Source organism: Enhydra lutris, unplaced genomic scaffold (genome assembly GCF_002288905.1).
Source record: "Enhydra lutris kenyoni isolate GAN:26980312 unplaced genomic scaffold, ASM228890v2 scaffoldscaffold2, whole genome shotgun sequence".
In the NCBI taxonomy this organism is placed as follows: Eukaryota; Metazoa; Chordata; class Mammalia; order Carnivora; family Mustelidae; genus Enhydra; species Enhydra lutris.
In genome coordinates this window covers 72,971,093-72,996,519 of record NW_019154086.1, presented here as the reverse complement: position 1 = coordinate 72,996,519, position 25,427 = coordinate 72,971,093, and the positions used below count along the sequence as shown (strand labels likewise).

The window sequence follows — 25,427 nt, the reverse complement described above, 5'->3', positions numbered from 1 at the left end:
CTGAAGTTTACCCAGAATTGTCTGAGAACTCTTGCTCTGCGTAGACTAAAGATAATTGTCTGTTAGCTATTGGGAATTAGAAATGCAGGAAACTAAATACACACATTAAAGTGAAAGCCAAGTTCTTAAAAGAAACAAGTATTACTATATATGTATTCACATAATTTTCTTTTTAGCTTTACTTATGCAATCCAAAAATGGAATAACTTTAGGCTATTTTTTTCTAATGTGCTAAAATTTTTATGTTACATGTGAAAATTAATTTGCTCCAGTTCTTAAAATTCTGAGGTCAATTATGTGGAGTTTACATAATGGCAAAAATATGTATTGATGTATTTTCCTTATTTGGATAGATTTGAGAATTTAAATTCTTCCAAAACTCATGCTAGCTCAAAAGGTATTTGACAAAAATTCTTTAGATAAATTAATCTTGTGTCTGGAACTAAAGAGGTCAAACCACAGGCATCATGGAAATTAAGCAGCAGGTATTCTGCCTTTGCAATTTCCTCTTTGTTTTTGCTTATATTTTTTAGAATTTCTACTTGTGGGAAGTAAAATGTTATTTATCACAATTAAGTGCTTGCATTTCTTAATCAAGTGATATGGAGTGGAGAGAGGGAATTTGGAACAAAAAGAATTTGGGAAGTATTACTAAATGCAAGCATGAACAATCCAAATTTTATAGCAAAAATAGAAATTTTGCAAGCATGATTGCTTTTAGAAACTCTATAAGTCTCTGCTGGTGTGCATTTTGTTTGTATAAATATGCAGACATATACCTGAATTAGCATAATTCCCACCTGCATTCTTCAGACAGCTAGACTACAAAAAATTGATAATCACAACCTCTTTTTTATCACTTAATTTTTAAAATTTTAATTGAAATCAGATAATGGGTTTGGGATGCATAATTTAAGGAGATGTAGACTGCATATCAAGAGTCATGGAATTGCCAAATGCATTTAACTTTTTCCTATTTTACTTGAAACTTTTCAGGTGAGGGGCACCTGGGTGGCTCAGTTCCTTATGTGCCTGACTTTTGATTTCAACTCAGGTCATGATCTCAGGGTTCTGGGGTCCAGCACAAGGTCTGGGCCTGGCTCTGCACTCAGTGGGAAGTCTGCTTCTCTCCCTCTTCCCCTCCTCCTGTGCTCCTGAGCTCCCACTCCCTTATTTCTCTCCTAAATAAATAAATCAATCTTCAAAAAATATATTTTTCAGGTGATTCCTTTCAAATTAACAAAGAAAGACTAGTGTGTTCTTTAAGAATATAACCATACCATAAATAAGTTCCTAGTATCAAGGTAACATAGAAATAGGGCTGCTAAGGAAGTTGATTTCATGGTAATCAAATATTCTACATTCTATATAGTGACCTTTCAAAGATCCTCTTTTCTGGACTTTTCCCTTGCCCCCCCCCCCTTTTTCCCCCCAAGCCAATGAGTATTTCTATACGTAAGTAAGTTTGATAGGTCTGAGCTAACTTTGAAAATCTGATTTCCAATGTTTGACCAGCCTTTGAAGAGTTTGTGGTATGGGAGGTTTCAGCTCCTTGAGAAAGAGATCAGCCTCCGTGATTCCGAAAGTGGACTTGCCTGCTTCAGTTGGTTTCTGCTGCACTTAGGGTAGAATTGCTAGGCACATACAAGCCAAATGGGCCAGACCTACATATGCCATATGCTAAGCACAATCTGTCAACATTTTTTTCTGCTTCCACACACAGAATCAATAATATTTAGATGTAACATATACTTCTATGGTGTACATTTATAGAGGGATAATGCACTATAAAAATTCATGATTCATGCAACAATGAACAGTAATGGTTGCTCACTCATGCATGTGATACTTACAAGGACAGTTGTCACGCCTTCAGAAATAAATCATTCATCCAAGGACATATATAAGTGAAAGCGAAGTTATTATAGGATCACACTCGAAGTCATACAAATACATGAATGCATGAGTGTGTGTGTGTGTGTGTGTGTGTGTGTGTGTGAGCATGTATGGATGTATGTGTGTTTCAAATTTTGGTTCCTCAGTTAAAGTTAGCTATTTATTACTTCTTACACAAACCCCCAATTAATACTACATAATTAATCCAGAATCCTGGACGCATGCAACTGTGGTATCATTCTCTTCATTTTCTTATCTTTTCTTTTCTTTACCAGAAAGGATGGGGTAAAGACAGAACAAAATGAGTCACCTTGACCCTCAGCATTGCCAAGTAGGGGTAGGTCCAGACAAAAGTGTTAGCTCATGATTTAGTGTGTATTGCCTCACTGCTGATGTAATCTGGCTAAAATCATACTGCTGATGAACAGAGACACAGGAACCCAACAGAGAACAACTTTATAAGTACAGAAACACCTATTCCTTAAGTTGCATAAGAGGTTAAAGCTGTTATTAAAGCTGCGATAGGCTGGTTTTAACCTTTACTGTTGGTTAGACATCAAAGACAGGACATCACGGAAGGCTCTGGATTTGATGGGACTAAGACAAAAAGTTATAACAAGACTGCGTGCATGATAGTGCTGTTGAGAGGACGTCTATTGCTTGCAATAACTTGTAGACAATGTTACACTATTGTAATTGTTTTCAAATGTAGTTTTTATTATTATTCAGGTATAGTGAGACCAAAAATTGGTCAAGAGATGATTGTTATGAAAAAGATAGTTTGTTACTCACAGTTCCCAAGAGAAAGGGGGAACTGCCACACCATAGGGGTCACATAGAGGAGTAGCAGGGTCAGTTAGGAGGCAGAAAGAATGAATGGAAAGCATGGGCAAGAGCCTTTATGATGATTCCTGTCAGAAAGCCAAGGTGAGATAAAATAGGTAGACCTAGGATTAGCCGGTTAAAATAACTTCAGTGGACTCTGAGGTGTAGGGACCTGCCAGCTGTCTGATACCTAGCCTTGGGATGATTAGAGCAGAGAAATGTTGTCTCCTAGAGTATAAATTCAGATAGAGAAGGCTCTGGATCGATGAATTTCATATGAAAAGCACCCTCATGGGTCAGTCTTTGCTATTTGTAGGAATTGGCTAACCTTGGGAGAGGCAGTCTATCCCCACCCAGTCAGCAAGGCTTCAGATGCCAGAGGATCAAGAATACAGAAAATAAAGAAAGATAGTAAAAAAAAAAAAGAAAAGAAAGAAAGAAAAAAGAAAGAAATACATATATTACTTCCATTTAAAAGGAAGTAAAATTTTTTTTTTTTTTTTTTTTTTTTTTTTTTTATGGTGTCTTTATCTGGTTTTGGTATCAGGGTAATGCCGGACTCAGAATGAATTTGGAACTTTTCTTTCTTTTTCTCTATGTTGAATATTTTGAGAATAAGTGTTAACTCTTTTTTTTAAATGTTTGGTAGAAATCACTTATGAAGCCAGGGGCCCTGGACTTCTGTTTTTTGGGAGTTTTTTGATTACTAAGTCCATTTATTTGCTGGTAACCAGTCTGTTTGAATTTTCTATTTCTTTCTGTTTCAGTTTTGGTAGTTTATATGTTTCTAGGAATTTATCCATTTCTCCTAGTTTGTCCATTGTATGGACAGATAGTTTTTCATAACATTCTCTTATAATTGTTTGTATTTCTGTGGTGTTAACCGAGTAACAATCTCCTTTCTCATTTGTTGTTTTTTTTATATGAATCCTTCCTCTGACAAAAGAATATTTTAACAATCATTTCATATAGACTTAAAATAATAAAATTCTAACCAAAGAAACAATGTTGTGATGTGAAACAAAGATTTTGTGATTACTTAAAATACTGTAAGTAAGACTGAGAAGGACAAATACCACATGATTGCACTGGTATGTGGAATCTAAAAAACAAATGAATAAACAAATAAGCAAAAAAACAGAATAGAACTATAAACACCAAGAACAAAGAAAGGGGCCAGGTGCATGAACAAAATGGTAAAAGGGGTGAGAGATTCAGATTTCCCAGTTATGGAATAAATAAATCATGGGAATAAAAAACACAGCATAAGGAATATAGTCAATGATATTATGATAGCAATGTATGGTGACAGATGGTAGCTATACTTGTGGTGATCCTAGCATAACATAGAGAAGTTGAAACACTGCTACGCTGTACACTTGAAACTAAAGTAATATTGTGTGTCAACTATACTAAAAAAAAGGAAAAAAAAAGGCCATAAAGAGGTTTGAGGAACTGTCCTTTAAGAATAAAGCTTGAAGGCAGTTCTCCATGATTCCTCAAAACCAGCTAGTTAGGAAAACAAAAATACACGTTATGAACTTTGACCTTGAGAAGTTGTGTGACTTCCTAAAACTTTGCAGCTTCTCCATGCCTATTACATATTAATCTGTTAAGAAATAAAAACAAATTCCTAAAAGGAAAAAAAGAAATTCGATTACTTAGGAAATGCTCATCTTTTATCATTAGAATATTAGTTGTTTCTTGAAGTACATTTCAATAAGTTTATTATATTTCCAAGAGAATATTTTAAATGCCAAAAATTATGCTCTCTACAGGTATTAAAGAAAAATGTTTTTCTTCATGTGCTTTTTATGTGTTTGTTTCATCTTATTTGCATACAGATTTTGAGCAAGTTTGTCCATCTTTTAACACCTGCGGAGGTTGTGTATATATCCTCTAAGGAATACTTATTACAGTTACGCAGATTTCCAATACACCAGGAAAAAGATTCTCTATTTCTGTTTCTTTGAGTAAGGCTTAATTTATTTTCCTTCTATATTAAAATGGTTTCAAAAAGATTTCTCATCACTGACATCTGAAATACATTGCCTAATATGCCATTAACTCTCAGTAAAGAACTAAATTTTAGAACATAACATAGTTCTTTATTGATCTGAATTGATATGGTAGAAAAACTTAATCTAGTTGGAAATTTTTATTTCTGAATAGTTAAAAAAATAAATCCCATCAATCTTCCTTGAAATATGCACCCATTTTAAGCTATTTTCATAAATTCTTATTATTGCAGCTAGAAGATAGATGTCCTTATTGAAGTCCTGATATGAAACAGCGAGATAAAGAATGAAGTTTTACAACTTGCTATTTATGTGTGTATGTGCATGTGTGTGTATATACAAAGCTCAAGAAGAATGTAGAACTCAGAAAGAGTGAAATTATAAAATGTTCATAAAGTCTAACAGATCTGAGAGGAGAAAATCTCTTTTCTACTAAATTGATTAAATTTGGATATTTTTACTCTATCTTATCTATTAAATAAGGATTACCTCTACATTGAGACAGGGTAAAAACGAGAACCAATGCCTGTAATATCTTGTATAATGCTTGCTACTATTAAGTGACCAACACTTGCTTGGTAGTTAGAATATTTAGTGAACTTTTGGAGCATGAGCAAGAAATGCAGTCTTGAAGATCAAAATAGCTTTTAGGTAACTCCTTGTTTTCTCTGTCGGTAAATCACACACATGATTTATTGCTTTTTTCTGTTGCCTAAGTGATGACCGAGAGCTTAGTATCGCCAGGTACTATCCTGGGTGCACTGTGGATAGAGTGATGATTAAGATGTGACTACTATTTTCAAGGAGCTCTCAGTTTAGTAAGAGATCTTAAAGATTTTAAGCAACCAGCATGAAATTGATTGGTTTGGCCAAGAAAAGGCAGGCAAAACCAGCTGCCGGGAGACTTCCACAAGCATCAGCAGCTCAGTTGAAGCCACCCAATGAAACAGATTTATCTCAGACTCACAGGTAATGCCAAATTATGTGTAATAGCTTCACATTTTTAAAAATTATTATTTCTAAAGAGATCATCTAAAAGAGATTTTTGTCAACTAAAAGAGACTTTAGATCCTAAAAAACAGAATACTACCTCAAGTATTTCCACAAACAGGAAAAAGGAAATTATGTACAAATTAAATGATAGTTCCATGCCAAATTTAATGATATCCCAGCTGAATGTGTCTGGGTTGTATAAAGCACTTAGTCAAAATATTTGAACTTATAATAGTGGGATAAGACCAGATATTTACATCTGTCTAGTGAAACTCCACATTGGTCTCACTCATCAATCTGCCCATTCACTCTTCTGCTGAGCAATCAAGCTTTTTAACTATATGTAATGAAGCATTCTATTTAAATATACAAATTTATAGACAGTTACCACATAAAGTATGTGAAATTAGAATACACTGAAATCATTGATAGTAATTATCATGGAAAAAACTATCTCAGCAAATTAAGAAAATGTTCAAAATTTTAGAAACATCCATAATAATCTTTATAAGCATGAATTAAAATTTTTTCTAAAGATACATAGCCATAATTTAACACTGATGACTTAATAGTATGCCAGGTTTTACTACTCTATCTGCTAATATTTATTAGGACATCCATGTTTACGAATATCACCTATTTGTGAAAGTTAAAAGACATTGCTCATTCTATTACAAATAAAAAACTATTGAAATGAGTTTCAAAGAGAAATCTATCAGAGAAATTAGATATAAAGGAATAATCCACTATTCTTTATATTGATCACCCTGAATATACACTTAATTGGGAGATGAGTTTATCTTCTTGGGAAGTACTTAAAAAGATTCTAAATGTGGATTTCACATGTAATACTGGTATTTATATTACCATTTACTATAATTTTTAGAATACTGGATGAAGTTTTAAAAGTTTATATATATTTTTTTCAGAAATAATCATTTCTCTGCTATTAGTAGTTTCTTATTTATTATTTTGTTTTGTTATTTCTTATTGGATTGGTGGACATTAGCTATTTTGTATGTATTTGTGTGTATCTTCCAGTTGTAGTAGCCTAAAGGCTATTTTTTATGTTGAATGGAAACAAAAATCAGCATATGTGTTATGTAAAGTATCAACCAGGTGTGGAGTGCCAGCAATTTGCCAAACACTGGTACTGAGTATTTTATAGGTATCATTGAAATCTTAAAAATCTCTATACTTTGAGCATCATTACCATTACTGATGGAAGAAAAAGCTGTTTTAAGACTAGTTCTCTAGCCCTATTTATCTAGCTTAGGTGGCTGAGGAGAATTTGAACCCAGGACTTCCCAATACAGTGGTTTTCCCAACTGTCAGTAAACAACTTACTACTTTCAGGAGGTTAGTTCAACCACGCGTCACCAGGACTCTTACAGCTTAACAATGTACTTAAATCAAGCCCCAGTTTTCATGTCCTGAACTGTATTTCAAAGAGAACTTCACTTCTGTAAATAGAAAAGTGATATCACTTGCCAAAAATTTATCACTAATTAGATAAATGTTGTCCACCTTACTCCTAAGATCCTTCCACAAACCGCTAAGGGTAAAGTTGGACCACTTGGAGTAGCATTCTTCTTCTCACCCATACAATCTTGTTGTCAGTTGCTAATATGGGACTGGTAACCCACAGATATCCTCATCTTAAGACCAGCTCTGTCCTTCCAGGTTATTTAGACCAAAGCTGTTGGAGTTATGCTTGCCTCCTTTCTTTCCCTCACACTTTTCATCTGATCCATCAGCATTTTCAAAAAAACATATGCCTTCAAAATCCATCAGAATCTGCCCACTTCTTACCATGTTCATTGCTACCCTGGTTCCATCATACCCTACCTAGATTACTTAAAACCTGACTGGATTTCTTCCTTCCCCCATACCTTCTCTATGAAATAAGCCTCTCATAACTATATTAGTGTTTAATATCATGAACTATTTCATTATGTGGATTAATAATGTTTACTTTTTTCTGAAATACTGTATAACAAGTATAATTTCCTAATTATTTCAAATATTTTATTTACTTTGCCTGTTTCTTCCTAAAGGAGACAGGCATTATTTTTTTATTTGATCATGAAAAGATGAAAGAACCTCTCATATGACCTGATATGTTTGTTTAAAAAAAAAAAAGGTTGGGGAATGGGGCTCAGGCAGGAATTGCTACTAGTAATTGCATGGTCTTAAACACTGACTCATGATTTTGATGATTTACTAAGTCAATAGATTGGACACTTGACATTTCTTTCCTCACTTAACATCTCACATATAAAATATTCACCTGAATCTTATCTAGAGTGCACATATGGTTTTGAACCCGGAAGAATACACTAAAACAATAAGAAAAAAGGATGCATTAGTTTTGCCCAGAGTATAGCTCAGGCCTTCTCATATCCTTTGTCCTTTGGAAATAAAGGCCCATGAGTTCCTAATCTATATATTTTGTTGAGATCCATTTTTAAAAGGGTGTCATGTGTAGCCCAAGATATGAGCTTGAAAGTTGATATGAGTGGTGCTTTGTGACAGAACCACAGATGTTCAGTACATGATATATTTATTTTTTACCCCAGTGGCCCTTATAAAAAGGGCCAGAAGATCGGCTTATAACAAGTCAACTAATGACATGATATAGAGAGGCCCCTGGTTCAGTGGCTGTTATCACAGCTGTGTCCCATTACATATTAGATACCTAGAACATGCTTGCATTCCGAATGGCATTTATCTTTTGAATTTCAAACATTCCTGCCATAAATAAGGATTTTCTGCTTTTCAAAAATGTTTCACAGTTTAGTCTAGGGAACACTGAAAGGTTGCTTTTACTCAATGAGATTCCCCCTTCAAGGATTCCTAGACCTAAGATGAGCGTTTTCTGTGTGCTCATCTCCACAGACTTGCACTGATCTCCTCTCTGACTATTTCTTGCTATTCCCTTAGCCTGGAGAGGTGATAATAACTTGAATTTCACAAACCAAGCAGTGAGAGTTGCCTGTGATTACTATTTAATAATTCTTTCTTTGTTACTTCTTCCAATGGGAGGTAACGGAGTCTATCATGGAATGATGACCTACACTGGTGCTATGGGAAAAGCAAGATTTATATATGTATTTAACATAGAATACATATGTAGTTAACACTGTGCCTTAAATATATCCCAAGTGAAAGTATGAAAAATGATGGTCACTCCCACCCTTCCCAAGGACCTGATTATAATTTGAAAGCGCTAAAGGCTCCTGCACTGAAAACCCAATACTGTAGTTTGAAACCTGAAGGATGGCTATGTGAGATGACCCCATGCCAGAAATAATAACCACTATTATTTCTTTCAAAAATAAGTGTATTGGCCCACCTCGTCTTTTCAAAGCGGAACTCGCTGCTATTAATCAAGTGTGTGTTCGTTTCTTTTGGAGATGTCTATGTCTCATGTCTTGAGAAATAAACCATCTGAAGACAAAAATTCATTATGTGTATCTGTGATTCAAGGAGAAACACAATCATTTTCCTTTTGTTCTCCAAATACTCATTGGGCTGGTGGGAGATTAGCCTGCATAGTTATTGTGAGGGTAGCAACTGCTGCTTAGGAGTGAGCTTTGCTCCACCTATATGTGCAGAAAAAGCAGCTGCCTTCATACAGCAGTTGGTGCCAGGCAGCTGCTTTCATTGTCAATTCTTCTTTATAGGGCTTCTCATCCTAACTGTAGTCACCTGCACCCAGATTCCAGTTTTTGTGTGTGTTTTGTTATTGACTGATTGAGTGATGTTTTTAGTCTCAAAGTCTACAACCAGAAAGCTTCCTACAACCACTCTAATGAGCAATGCAGAAAGTGGAGCGGAAAGACATTTTCCTTGAATGTTGTGTGAAGAGTGTGCTCGTGTGTTTTGGTGTTGGGAAGTGGGACAAGGGGGAACGTGTTTAACATATGTGACCGAGTGTTTATGAAAAGCACCAGACTGACAGGTGGCAGGATGCACACAACACGGGGGAAATATCAGAGAAGTTTGAGTCATCAGCCCTTGTCCTGTAAAAAAGAATCACCAACACAATGCAAACCAAAAATATGCCAGATGAATGTGGTTTTGTATTTGTTCACAGTTAAAAGGAAATGTTCTTACTTACCAGGGTTATATTTGTTAACTCAAGTTAAGAGTTTAGTCCGGCCCATTCAACCTCCATTTCCTCCTTGAATTTTAAGAAGAGGATTTATACAAGCCCAGATTGTGAAGTTTGTAAGATGGTTGACTATGGCACCAAAGACAATAATTCTATCAATTAATACTAAATAAAGCTTTGTATCTTTTTCTTTTTCTTTTTCTTTTTTTACATAGCTTTTGGTTTTATAAGTATTTGTGGAAAGCATTTATTGAATTATATTAGTGTATATATAAAGTATGTGTGTATATATGTGTATGTGTGTGTGTGCGCACGCATTTACGCGCATGTGTGTGGGGAGAGAGAGAGAGAGAGAGAGAAAGGCAGAGATTTATTTTAAGGAACTGGTTCATGTGATTGTGAGGGATGGCAATTCCAGAATCTACAGGACAGTCTGGCAGGCTGGAGACTCAGGGAAGAATAGTGTTGCAGCTGAGTCTAAAGGCATTCTGGAGCAGAATTCCCTTTTCCATGGGAAAGACTTCAGCCTTTTTCTGTTAAGGTCTTCAGGTGATTATATGAGTCCCAGCCACACTGAGGAGTTCAATCTGCTTTACTCAAAGTCTACTGATTTAAATGTTAATCTCATCTGAAAAACACCTTCATGGTGACATCTAGACTGGTATTTGATGAAATACCAGGATATTGTGGCTTAGCCAAGTTGACACATAAAAAATGTAACCATTACATTACAGTTTCCATGGTAATAGGGTACATGTGTTCGTGCGCACACACATGCGTGTGTGTGTGTGTGTGTGTGTGTGTGTGTGTGCATATTTCTGTGTGACTGCAGTCTCTCTTTTGAATGAGTTTCTAGACCAAATATTTAAGGAAAAGGCCAGGACAAGTTGTTCCACAGACAATAATAATCTTTGGATTTCACCCATTGACCATACTGATATTCTCTTTCTGTGAGTCTTGATTATTCTTTGGGATTCTTTCCTTAGGTTTTCTTTGGAATACAATGGTTACTGCATCAGAGAATATACTCCCCCCAATCCTATCCCAAATATACTAAGTTTCAAGACCTCCTTTGGGTGACCACTTATCCGTAGCAATGTAATTGGTACAACGACACACATTATAGTGTTTTTTTATTGTTAAACATTTTCATGCCCACAATATACTTTTGAAGATCACTTTCTTTCTTTCTTTCTTTTTTTTAAAGATTTTTTTTTTTTTTTTTAATCTGAGAGAAAGAGCACATAAGTGTAAGGGGGAGGGGCAGAAGGAGAAACAGATTTCCCACTGAGCAGGAGCCAGACGTGGGCCTCGATCCCGGGACCCTGGGATCATGACCTGAGCTGAAGGCAGACATTTAATAGACTGAGCCACACAGGCACCCCTTGGAGATCACTTTCAAATGTACCTCCTTAGACAGAATTCTAGAAACAGTATCAGATTTGATGAGACAGCTTTTATCATACTTCTTTCCCTTTTCTGTTTTCAAGGGACATCCCTAAATTTAGGACAGTGTTGTGACTACCAGCAGCACCATTCACAGAGCTTGTTTATCATCTTTTGGGTGGAGCTATCTATGCAAACCTTCAGCTCAGTGATTTTTAAACATGGAATTACTTTAACAAATCACTCAGAAGCTTTCAGCACATTAATGTATACCAACTTCAAGTCAATCCTACAGATTTAATGGCTCAGAAAATAAAAACGGCTCCTGACAATGTATATTTAAAACACTCTAGAGCCAAATCTGGTCAGCAAGCACTTGGAAGTGCTTGGGAGAAAGTTTTTCCCAATTTCAAAGTTGCAGATGGGCAGAAAATCTACAGCCCTTTCACACTTGATGTCTTTGCTCAGTTTGAGCTTAGATTAACTGCCTGGTCTAAGACCATACATATTGAATTTGTAGAAATAGAAGATGGGAAGCGCCCACTGAAAACTAGGTTTATGTTTATCAATATTACATTGGCTTTAAAGGACGATGCTTATTTTTCTAAACTTCATACAAATTTAAAGATTGTCATTATCTTATCAATATTTTCTGAATCCATTTAACTGTAAAGGATTTTGACATCCATTTGTATTTGATTTCCTCCCAAATTTGTTAGAGTAAAGCTAAGTCAATCAGTGTAATACACAGACCTTACCCAAAGTATGCCTTAACTAATGTTCAGTTATTTTTTCTTCTGCATTTTTATCAGTCTTTGTTGCTTTTAAAATTTTTTCTTAAAATTTGTTTTGTAAAGTGACTGCACTGTTATAACAATGAAATGTTTCATTATTCAATTTAATTCCAAAGATATTTATTGACTATGTTCTACAACCAACCTTGTGCTATGTCTTGTGGGGGGATATAATGATAATTAATACATGCTTGTTCCCCTAAAGGAATTTATAATTACTTCAACACTTAATCAACTAAATATACTTTTTGCAATCAACATGTATCAGAATAAAGAAAAGAGGTGATTATTTCCAGTTGGGAAATCAAGAAAGATTTTATGGAAGAGGTGGGTTTTTGAGGTAGCAATGTGAGATAAATAAGGATTTGATTGGTGCAAAAGGGAACAAGAGCATTACAGACCAGGAAAAGCAGAGAGGCGAGGGAGGTAATTGTCTCTTCCAGAGAAACCATTCAGGTGAAGCATAGGAGAGGGGAGCACTGGGGAGCACTGAATGAGGGATGTGGATGGGAAAAGTGCTTTGAGGTCTGCACTCCTCCAGTGGTATTCAGTTGGACCGAAGCAGACATACACTAACTAACCAATATTTCTGAACAGATTTAGCCAAGGGTATAGAATTTAAGTGAAGTAAACAGGCTCAAGCACAAGAGCAGATACAGCATATCTTGGCTTTCCTCTACACTCTGACTTCCTGGATTCCTACACAGCAACAGCCCTATGCTGTTAGGGTCCTGTCTGGAAGCATTCATTAGCCCTACAGCGCCACTTATGGCGCCACTGTTCCTTAATATTCAGTTCTGTATTAGACATTCTGAAAAAGAACCACAAAGAATTGCTCTTTGCTATAGGGGAAGATTTGCAAATATGGAGCTCATTTGGTTCCTGAGCCAACTGAGTAACAACATTAACAATAGACAAAAAAGAATAGGGATCGAAACAGAGTCTGTGACTCTTGAATAACATATCTGTCTTCTACTTTTCTTTGGTATAGAAAACCCATCTCTCTGCAGAGCCTATGCAACTCCTTGCATGTCAAGCATGCATAGGACTTTTTTTTTCCTTTTATGTCTAAGGGTGCTTCTGTATGTTATAGATGACCTGAGACAGGATGGACACAAAAAAACTCTTCTGAGAAAGAGTAACATGATCTGACCTATGATTTAGGGATGTAAGTAAAGTGGCAAGGGAGACCAGTTAACAAACTAACACTAACCCAAGTGGGGGATAGTAAGGTCTGAACTAAGCCTGAGGAAATTAAGGAGATGACCTTTCAGAGATGAAAACCAAGGTGTACAAAGTAACTAGGTGTGCATTAAAGAGCACAGCGGAGTTCCAGCTCACTCAAATATGAAAATGATATAAGCAAGTGTGAAATAAAGGACAAAGAGGAAGATTGCATAAGATAGTATAGAGCATTTTGAAATTGATGAGAATAAGGCAAAATGCAGGTGGTTCATCCAAATGATCATATAAAGTAAGCAGCTGACAAAGTCTGATTCTTGGGAGAGAACTTAAATATGAGTTGTATAGTTGGGAATCATAAGGGTTGAAGAGAGAAGGAATGGATATAGAGTATAGAATTAAAAAAAAAAAAATGGGCCCAAAATAAGATCCTGGGAACAGCAACCAATAGCTACTAAGCATAGGGGAAGAAGCTGATTGCGGGACCAAAGCTCACCCTGCTTCTAGGAAATAACCATGTGCGAAGTTATTTATGAAGTTTTATTTTCTTGTCGTCTCTTCTTTTGGTCCTCCTCAAGAAATATAAGCTTTATGATGGCAGGGGATTTTTGTCCACTCTGCACATTGATCTATTATTGATGTATTTCCTTGGTGGTTGGAATAGAATAGATATCAAATGTCTAACAAGTGGATGTATAGTCACATGAGCCCTTTAATGCCACCAACACAAGCTCTCCCCTATTTCTGTGACATCCTTTGTCTTCACAGGTATCTCTAACTCCAGGTTGTCATCATGATCTCTCACTTGGACTATTACAGTAACCACTGGTCTGGAGTTGTTTCTCCACTTCATTTGTTTCACAGAATGCCTCGAGTCCAAGTGTTTTACTATCGCTTGCAAAGCCCTCCGTGACCTGCTCCATGCTTACTTACCTTTTAATACCTTTCCACTTTATGCTCCATAAATACAATTCCTTGTACTCTTCATAAACTCTCTATAGTTTCATGCCATTTTAACCATTTTAACTTCTACCACCTACAAGAAATTCTGCTATTTCCCTCCATGCCTGTTCATTTCTCATCTCTCAAAAATTAGTTCATGAATCACCTTTTACAAGAAGTTTTCCATTTCCCCCTGGGAGAAAGCAAGCTCCTCTCACTTCCCTGTAGGAACCTGTTCACAGCTCTATCACTTGCTTTTAGCCAGTGCTGTGACTCCCCAAAGGCAGGTACCCCGTCTTATCCATGTATACTGAAGTATGATGAGATGATGACAAGACTTATCTTATTGAATGCAGGTTTGATCAGGTCACTTACCTCCTCTAAAAGCTTTAATAGTTCCTATCATTCACAGGAAACAAAACAAGCCAAAACAAAACTTCTTAGCCTGGAAGGTAAGACATTTCACAAGTGGGGTTTATTGCAAACTCCAACCATAATCTGCTTTACTCCTTGTTACAAAATGAATTTAAAACTTTCTTGTTCTAGGGGCACCCTGGTGGCTCAGTCGGTTAAGTGGGGGCTCTTGGTTTTGGCTCAAGTTGTGATCTCAGGGTCTTGGGATGGAGCCTCATACCAGGCTCCAAGCTCAGTGGGGAGCCTGCTTGAGGACTCTCTCTCTCCTTGTGCCCCTCCTCCCCACTCATGTGCTCTCTGTAAAATAAGTAAATCTTCCCAAAACAAAACAAAAAACCTTTTCTTATTCTCCAAGAAGTCTGGCAAATTTGGTAACCTTCACCTAAAATACACTTCTTTAATACTTATGTGTCCAAATGTCTTCCATTCTGAAAAGCCCATAGTAAATGCCAGCTCCTCCACTATTCTTTTCTCTAATTTTTCTTAGCCGGAAGTCATTGTGCTTTCATCTGACCTTCCAGAGCACTACGTTATGAGTTAGCAGTATCTCTTCTGGTGCTCTCCTATTTTAATTTTCATTAGAATGATATTTTATATGCATTTAATCTTCCCTACTGTACTCTAAGATCCTGAGGGCACAATCCAGGCATGGCCCACATTTGTCTTCTTCACTGGCTTCCTTGGTCCTTATCCAAGTAGGCACTTCTGAATAGTTTTTAAGTGAAAGAGATGTAAGAAAAAGGAAAGGATGCACACAGGATTCAAATACTCAAGGTTTCACAGAATTAGATCAGAATATAAAGCTACAGTAGTTGGTAGCTGGGGAAGTATCATATTATCAGAGACAATTCAGAGTGAAATTTCAAAACCGAAGTTGGATTGCAATGTTAAAGTACATGCTATGTGACAGGCATTGTGCTAAACCTGTTCTGCATATCATCTAATACTGATTTTATTAGGAATAACAGCCCATAAGGTGGAAAAGATTGTCCTCCCAGTATTTCAGTGGAAGAAAATAAGGCAAAGATATGAAGTAACATGCTGAATGTCACACAGATGTTGCCGAATCATGATCTGAATTCAAGTAATCTGATAGCAGCACCTGAATTCTCTTTTCTTCCCCAAAACTTTTATTTATTTATTTATTTGTTTATTTATTTATTTATTTATTTGAGAGAGAAGAGAAAGAGAGAGAGAGACAGAGGTGGAAGAGGGGCAGAGGGAGAGAGAGAAGCTTGATCAGACTCTGTGCTGAGGGCAAAGCCTCATGCTGGTCTCCATACAGGGCTCCACACGGGGCTCCATCTCAGGACCCCAAGGTCAAGACCTGAGCCAAAACCAAAAGTTGGTGGCTTATCTGACTGTGCCACCCAAGTGCCCCAGCAGTACGTGCATTCTTAACCATCTTAACCATCACTCTCTCTTCTATGGAAGTATGCCACACAAAGGAAAATAGCATTAATTAATATCACCAACAGGATAGGCAGGGCTTTCAAGGACTTAAGGAATGACATGTAATAAAGAATGGAATTAAACCATAGACAGGAATAGGAAAACCTGCTTCATCAACCCTAGGAGAAAAGGAGGAAAATAAGGGTGAATCTAGAAAGTCACTTTGCCTGAAATAGGCAGTGTTTGAACAGAACTGAACTGAACTGAACTAAATTGGATAAGGGCTGAGAAGTTACTGAACTAAAAAGTAAAAATGTGACACGCCCTCTCAAACTGGTACCTTTGCTTTCTCTCTTATTTGTGTACCTAGACTAAACATCTAGGGGGTATCAACTAAGAAAATAAAGGAACTACCAAGAAATTGAGGAGGTCAATATGGAATTAGTGTTAAACTATATGAAAAATAAATGTTTCAAGGTGCTCAGGTTCTCTGTATTTTTTGTATGGCCCATTTGGGCAAAAACTTCATGTTAGTTGTTCACATATATATTTGTTAATTTCAGGGTCTTTTTTTTCTTTGGTTGATGATTTTGAGAAGTTTTGATTCATATTAAATGCCACAGTTTACCTAATATTTTACTTACCCATATTTAAACAAAACTATTTTCTATCTGTTCTCATGTCTTAAATTTCCATGAAAGATTAGCTTCTCTACTCATTTAATGAATATGCTCTTAACTATCTTTCTTTACCTTGTATTCATTATACAGGAACCTTTTTTATGTTAAGTCCACTTCTACTGTGTATAATGGGGAACTAAGAAGATACATAAGAGAAAAGGAAGAATCAGGCTGGTATCTTAATATCCTCTATCAAAGAGATGGATGGAGTCTCCTAAGTACCAACTGTCAGTCAGGGTCTTCTCTAATTTAGTGACGTGCAGCCATCTCGTCTGACACATTCAGAATTAGTAGGGGAAACTTGATGGGGAAGTTTGTTCTCCTTTATGTTCCTCTACTTATTTTATTGTATAAAACAGAGTAATATGAAAGGGAAAAAAAAAAAGACCAGAAAAACATGAAACAATTTTCAAAACTGGAAATAATTTCTTTCTTTCATGGAAATTTTTGTATCCTGGTCAACTTTGATCATCTATGCAGAAAAAAAACATAGTTTCTAAGTAATCAATATTTAAAGAGTTACTAGAGTATGCTTTGGGGTGGACATTAGGATCAAGTCCAAGTCCATTGTTTCTACGGGGCAATTCTCCATGATTCACTTTTAGCTTAGGAAGTTATCTGAAAGCTTCGTTCACTTCCAAAAATGTATGCTCTTATGGCACAGAGAAAGCAGGGAAGAAAAATGCTACTGCACATTTCTTCATAACCAATAATCCACCTGGTCTGAGATACTCAAATCAAATTGGGATTGACATTTGCCCAATTTAGAATGAAAGAATGACCCATCTGAAGTTCTTAGAATCAGTCAGCCTGGGGTGCCTGGGTGGATCAGTAGGTTAAGCCTCTGCCTTGGGCTCAGGTCATGGTTCCAGGGTCCAGAGCCCCGCGTCAGGCTCTCTGCTCAGCAGGGAGCCTGCTTTCCTCTCTCTCTCTGCCTGCATTTCTGCCTGCTTGTGATTTCTGTCTGTTAAATAAATAAATTTAAAAAATCTTAAAAAAATAAAAAAGAATTAGTCAGCCCCTGTGGATTCTGCAAATAAGAAAACAGGAGGTATCAAGAGAAAACCTTGAGACAACGCCCAGTCTCACAAGTTGTGACCTTAAACTTGACAAGGCCTCAGATAGTTTTGGACCTGATGGCTTTATAGTATGATGGAGCATATCAATTATTTCTGATAGTTCCTTGTCACCCTCACGCTTCAGCTCTGGCTTCTGTATTCCCCAACGTTTTTTTCTTTTAATAAAAAACCCAAAACCACACAGCAACTTTTGTTAATACCAGCACAGACTTTTTAATTTTTTTTTCTAACTGTAAAAAGCTGATTCATTGGCATGTGTGCCACTCCCAGGAATGCTCTTAACTACTTCATCAAACTTGGCAGTATCTAAATGTTGGTTTTGATTGCCAACTGACAAAAGAGAAGGGAAATCACAAAAGAGAAAATTAACAAGTGTGCACAGTTCCAAAATTTATTCTACAAATGTGTTTTAAATCAAATGAATCATCCTTTGGCACAAGCTACTCACTTTATAGTCATTCATTTGAACAGCTTAGTCTCTGTCTCCTCAAGACTGTGGTTAGCATTATTCTTGATGAATGAGACAGTTACCTTAAATCATAAATAAAACAAATAGAATAACTTAACATCTGACTCTTAACAAAAGGTATGTTATCTCACTTTGCACTGATAATATAGTTTAAAGGGCAGTGTGCCGGAAATCCATTTAAACCACAGAAAGAACCAAGGATGAATCTGCGTAGAACTGCTGCATGAAGAAAGTAATTTGATCAAACAAATGCATCTTGATTAAGAAAATATGTGGTCCTCCCAAGTATTTTATCACTTTGTTTTTCTAGTCTTTTTGCTCCATAAAAGTGGTTTCAATTCCTTTTTTTTCCCATTGAAATATAGTTAACATACAATGTTATATTAGTTTCAGGTGTATAGCATAGCGATTGACATTTATGTACATTATGAAATACTCACCAAGGTAAGTCTAGTTACCTTCTGTCACCATACACAGTTATCATTATTCCATTAATATAATATTCCCTATGCTTTGTTTCTATAGTCCCATGGCTTATTTACTTTATAACTGAAAGTTTGTAGCTCTTAGTCATCTTCACCTATTTCACCCATCTCTCCACCCCACTTCTCTCTGGCAACCATCAGGGTGTTCTCTGTATTTATGAGTGTGTTTTGTTTGTCTTGTTTGTCCTCTTATAACTTTTTAATTTGATTAAAGGTCTCTGGCACTAATAGAATTCATGCTGTATAGGGTTCATATTTATTCGTTTTTTAAATTATGTTTTAAGGGCGGAAGGACAGAGGGAGAGGAACAGAGAAAATCTTAAGCAGCTTCATGCCTAGTGTGGAGCCCAATGCTAGACTTGATCTCACAACCATGAGATAATGATCTGAGCCAAAATCAAGAGTCAGAGCTTAACTGACTGAGTCATCCAGAGGCCCCTCATATTTATTCCTGAAATAATTTTTTTTAAATTTATTTATTTGACAGACAGAGATCACAAGTAAGCAGAGAAGTGGTGGGGGTGGGCGGGGAAGGAGGATCCCCACTGAGCAGAGTGTCCAGGACCCTGAGATTATGACCTGAGCCGAAGGCAGAGGCTTTAACCCCCTGAACCACCCAGGCGACCCCCTGAGATAAATTTTTTTTTATTAATTTCAAATCTTTGCAAGGGTAAAGACTTATAAAAGGGTAAAGACTTTTTATAAAGTCTTATAAAACTTATGTAAGAATGTAAATATTAACCTAAGAGATAAATTGGGCTTTTTACTCATCTCCTTTGATCTTACTTTTAAAGAAAACATCTTGTTCATTTGTAATTTCTTCAAAACCAGTTTCTTAAGACTGATCCTCAGGTAAGATAAAATTTAATACAATGTACAATGTTTTCCTCATTTTACAAAGGCTACCTACATAAGCCTCTATGTATAGCACATCTCTTTCTAACATCTGCCTTATCTCATAAAATAATATTTTGGGAGTAATTGCTGTGAAGTGGCAATGTGGGAACTGAAGAAGTAAAAAACAGAAAATTTCTGGATAGGCCAGCTAATTTCAAATCCTATGTGACAGATGTCTCTTTGGTGAAATCTGCTAGACAGTGGAAAACCAGGATATCACCATCGCTGCGAATGAGTCTCTCTCAGAGGGGACTTGCTTATCAGCCTCTTTGTCTGATTTCTACTGGACTTAATTCTCACTCACCATGTGAATCAGCAGGAAGGATTTATTTAGAGATCTATATTAGCTCCCTTTCAATCCTATTCCAGCCTTCCATTTATGGGCTTGTATAACATGTTACCCCAACATAGAATTAAATTGCATTCTGTAAAGCCTTGGATGTTGTAGGATGATAAAAGTGTTGTTCCGTGGTTTTATTCAATGTAGGTATAAGTTAACTCTAACTCATTTGGTCCAATTACTATGATATAGGTAGTATGTATAGTACAATATATAATAATTATCAAGAGTTTATTAAGACAACAGAAAGATCTGTTCAAAATGAGTTTCCAAACCAAAAGCTAAAATATGTAGCTTTTTTTTTTTTTTTATTGGTTGGGAATTGGCAACTAAGATCAAAAATAGTACAAAAATGTAATAAGTATACCACATTGAAAAGAAAATTTCAAAAGTTGGGACCAGATATATCTGGAGGATTTTCTAAGTGGCTCGAAATGGGTCCCCACAGTTCCTTTGAAAAAGTCATGAGTAGCAACAGAAAGCTAGCACACAATTCTAAAAGCAGGTATCAGTCAAGAAAACAATGGAACTCAACAAATACAGTGCAGAAAAATGAACTTTTTCATTTTTCCACAACCTCTCCACAGTGTTTCAACACCAGAAAAGAGAAAGAAAGGATAAGTTTGCCAACTTTTATCTCTAAAACTCAGAAAATGTTCAGTTTACACTGTGTATACTGGGTATTAATAACTGAAAGTAACAGAAAGCTATGAGATATTCCAGCAATGTCATCAGAGAATAGGAAAGCAGTTTCAACAGATCAGGAGACCTCTGTTCTGTTTTCCACTTAAAAAAAAAATTCTATAGATCTGGTATGCATTATGATGTCTGCTTCTTGTTTAAGGGCCCATTGTCATGATACATTTTGGTATTTGCTTGGGAATCCCCAAGAATGGCCAAGTAATGAAACACCTCTGCTTCTCTAACCTGACAATGCTGCATTCTGAGCATAGAAGAGGATAGAATTTTTTAAAAACTAACCATTTGTTTCAGAAGAGTCACTCCTACTTAGAGTAGATAGAAAAACACAGTCCTCTCTGAACGAAAGGGATGCCACTAATCTTCCAAGCAGTATCATAAATGATCTCATCCCACTATAGCAACCACAGTCCTGTTACTTAAATAATTTCTAATATGACCCATATTACCATTTACAACTCTCAAGAGTGACTTTGAGACATTAACAATGCTGGAATAGGATTATATATGTGTGTATGTTAGCTCTGTGTAATTGTGCACTTGTTTGTGTGACTGTATTTGGTTTCCTTAAACTCAGACCCAATGGGGATTAAAACTTCCTAATGACAGAATCAGCTATTATCTAGAGCAAATGTAAATTGTTTAAGTATCTTAAAAATCTACACAGAGTTCAAGACAGACTTGGCTGTCATCGGTATCCCAGAAATTCTTCATAGACCCATATAGTTTGTATTCTTCTATAAGTAGATGTTGAGATGAGAATTTGAATACAAGTTTTCTGGGGAGAGATTATCCCAGGAGACACAGGTAGGGGAGTATGAAAATGGAACAGGGAAATGAAGGCAACTGCTTTAGGGGCAGGCAATGGTCAAGTTCCCCTGTGGGAAACTGGAAATTAATTCTGCTGCTGAACAGGGAGAGCTGGTGTAGAATATTTGCTTGAGAATTATCCCTCCCAAGTGAAGAGAAAGCTTGGATTATCATACATCAACTTCCCAACAGTCCTTGACTGAGAGCTGTTCCAAGGATGAGAGGTAAATTGAAGGAATATTAATCCTTAGAATGTCCAGCCTGCCGTGTTTGGCAGAGCTGACTCTGATGCCCAAAGGAAGCCCTCCCAAATAGAGTAAGATGTTGGCAGCTTGAAATAGAAAAGTTACACTACATTTGTAAATTCCAAAGGGATTTTGTTGGGACACCAACAAAATACACATTAGGTATCCTGGATGGGTTAGAATACTTCAAACCAGTTAGTATTTAACGAAGATAATAGGTTCCATATGCATTTAGGGGAACATGGGGTATCAGTAATTTGTAAAGAAATCCAACTCTAGTGATGCAAATGTTTTTGATCTCCATAAAGGCAGGCTACACATCTGCTTTTTACATTGTTTTATCCATTGTACCTTCCACAGTGCCTGGCATGTAATAGAAACACGAACTCTTTACTTTAATATTCTTTACTAAGGAATTGGTCAAAGATATACAAAGAAAAAATATGCAAAAAGGAACATGTACATGAATATTCTTTATATTACTAATTTAGAAAGGACCTTAGAATGATAATAAGGAGAGCTATAAGACTAGTTAGTATGGTTGCTTTATTAAATGAAATACAAATTTTATTGTCTCAAATGTCTTTCTGGAGAACTACCTCAGTACTTCTTTAGTCTTATTCCAGTAGGATAGTAGGAAAGAAGAGTATGGGTTAAATCCCAGTCATTAACTTTTTATCCTTAAAAAATTACCGTTTATATTTTCCTTTTCTTTAAAATAGAAACATATTATCTCATTATTTGTATTGCAAAAAGTATTGGCAGGTATGAATGGAGGGATTCAAATGAGAGAAGGATGTGAAAGCGAAATAGGAGCACCACCATTTGCTGACTGTTGTTTTAGCTGAATTTCTTAATATTTTTATTCTGGGTTTCCTGTTTGTGGAATCAGAAAAAATAATTCTCATTTCTTAAGATAGCTGTTAGAATTAAATAAAAGAATGTGTGAATATAATATAGAAAATGATCAGTAACTTAGCTTACATAGGAGGTTAGATAGATAAAAATATAGATATATATGTAAATGTGCACAGTAGGGCCTCCTTATCTGTGGGGAATACATTCCAAGACCCCCAGGGGATGCATGAAACCACAGATGCTACCAAACCCTATATATGGTATTTTTCCTATGCATTCATACCTGCGTTAAAGTTTAATTTATAAATTAGGCACAGAGATTAACGATAACTAATAATAAAATTGAATGATTATGACATAATAATCATTATGTGAATGTGCTCTTTCCCTCTCTCATTCCTTTGTACTGTACTCACCCTTCTTATGATGATGATGAGAGATGATAAAATGCCTACCTCATGAGATGAAATGAGGTGAATGACATAAGCATTGTGACATAGCATTAGGCTACTACTGACTATTGACAAAAAGTCAGAAGGAAGATTATCTGCTACTGGACTGTGGTTGACCAGGGGTAGCTGAAACCCTGGAAAGCAAAACCACAGATAAGATACATATGTACATGGTACATACATATTTATGATAATAAATATATTAAATATTTAAATATAGTATGTAGTGTATAATACAAATGTGTCTTCCTGTGCAGGATTTTTAAGATTATTACATTCAGGTTTTACATTATTTCATCCACGTTCTTTTTGTAAATATCTAACTATGGGTATAGAATTTGTTCACCTGTATTAGGTTTCTGATGATTCCTATAGATTAAAGAACTTATGTTCAAATTTCATAAACTATTTGTTGTCATTTCTTATAATTTTATATTTATTTTTAAAATTAAAAACATAAACATAGTTTCCTCTACATTGCATACCTTCCATCTGTATTTGGATGAAACGTGTTGATTTAAGATTTCAAAGTTACCAGCAAAGTCAACACTAAGTATTCAGATGCCAATTTTGCAGCATTCAGTCTTGGGATAGTTAGTCATCAATATTATTCGTTGTTTCCTTAAATGAACATCGGTAGTTAGCAATTTGTAGTCCATAAGGACCTTTTAATTTGTCTTCAAAAAGTGACTTTGACCATATGTTATTTTGTTAAATTATAGATGTTAACTGAATACATTCTTTGGTTGCATGTTTTCTTCCTACAATCACTTGATTGTTTCCTGTAAAACCCTGCTGACTTTTCATGGAATGTGTTGGAAATTTTTTTCTCAAGGTTTTTCTTTTGTGCCTGTAGTTCTTGTAGTCACTTTCCTCATTGCAAATTTTTTTTTAAAAGATTTTTATTTATTTGACAGACAGAGATTACAAGTAGGCAGAGGAGATAGGCAGAGAGAGAGGAGGAAGCAGGCTCCCCGTCGAGCAGAGAGTCTGATGTGGGGCTCGATCCCAGGACCCTGGGACCATGACCTGAGCCGAAGGCAGAGGCTTTAACCCACGGAGCCACCCAGGTGCCCCTCCTCATTGCAAATTTAACTGATATAGGTTTTAGAACAAAAATATATGTTTGTTGTTGTTGTTCAAAACTTGTTTTATTTAGATTGATTATTTTCTGGTCTGATTTCATGAACCACCATTTCACTAGAAGCTAGTAGTGAATTACCAAAAGAACTTCCCAAGGTTTTTGTATACACTTTTTTTCCTGAATTTATGAATGGAAAGAACACAGACATTATATCGATTATGTGTATTGCCTATGCTTTGGATGCTTTATATTGAACATTATATATTAATGGAATATTCATTCCACATGTACTCATTTGGAAACTGTATACATTGTTTAGAATCCAACGTGTGGCCTTACAAGGCCTCTTGTTCCCTGATCCCCTTTCAGAGTACTAAACCAAGCCATTATAGTCCCAAATCAATTTGACAGTCAGTTATTCCTAAGGTTAACAAAAAATAAAAGTGCTACATTTAACCATCCAGGAAACCAAGATATACACATAGATCCATAAATGCGTATTTGAAAACCAACTGTGAGCCCCCTATAATGTAGCTGGGGTAGAAAAACCCAGTTGTGTTTTGAGAATGGACTACCAGACCTCTCAAACCTCAAGTTTGCTTTGCCTGTAGCATTTTTCCCTTATTTTGTTTTTTTCTAGCTAGGTGCATTTTGAAGGAAATTTAACTTGAAAAGCATGTTTCTAAAGCTAAACCACAGACTGTGTAATGTGAATAATAATGATTCTTGGCTTATTGTTTTTCAATTCCAGAAGAAATCTGACAGACCAGGTCAGTAATAAGTAATATCACCTATAAAATAGTTTCACACAGATACGATTTTTTTTTCAACAAACAAGCCTGAAAATTAGAAAAAATTGGAACACAGCAGAAAAATTTTCAAGACTATTCAAAGCCATATAATTAATAAAACCACACCTCAGTACTGGTAAACCATGTGTACTAATTTTTATTTCAGATTACTCTTTTACATATACATATATACATAAACATGTAACTTTATTGGGGTGGGTTTTACACCTCATGAAATTTACCCTTTTCAAGTATACAATTCCATAATTTTTAGTGACTCTTCTGACTGATTCAACCATTGCCATATAAATCAGTTTTAGGATATTTTTATCCCCTTAATAAGTAATGATGAGCCTATCTTTGCGTTTTAAGCTCAAGTTTTAAAACATAAATTCTAATTTAAGAGTCTTCATATTGAATTTAATTTTTCATAAATAAAACTCAACACAAAGTGACCTGAGTTCACAGACTTGGGAATGAATTTTAGAATTTTTCCATACCTTAGGTAACACGAACTATATTCCTTCCTGAAGTTTACCCAGAATTGTCTGAGAACTCTTGCTCTGCGTAGACTAAAGA

At 35.8% G+C, this 25,427-nt stretch overlaps 1 protein-coding gene across 1 annotated transcript in view; it reads left to right on the top strand.

Moving 5' to 3' along the window:
- LOC111148166 (EPH receptor A3) overlaps positions 1-25,427 on the top strand; it is a 378,938-nt gene that overhangs the window by 265,251 nt on the left and 88,260 nt on the right. The gene's annotated exons all lie outside the window — the stretch shown is intronic.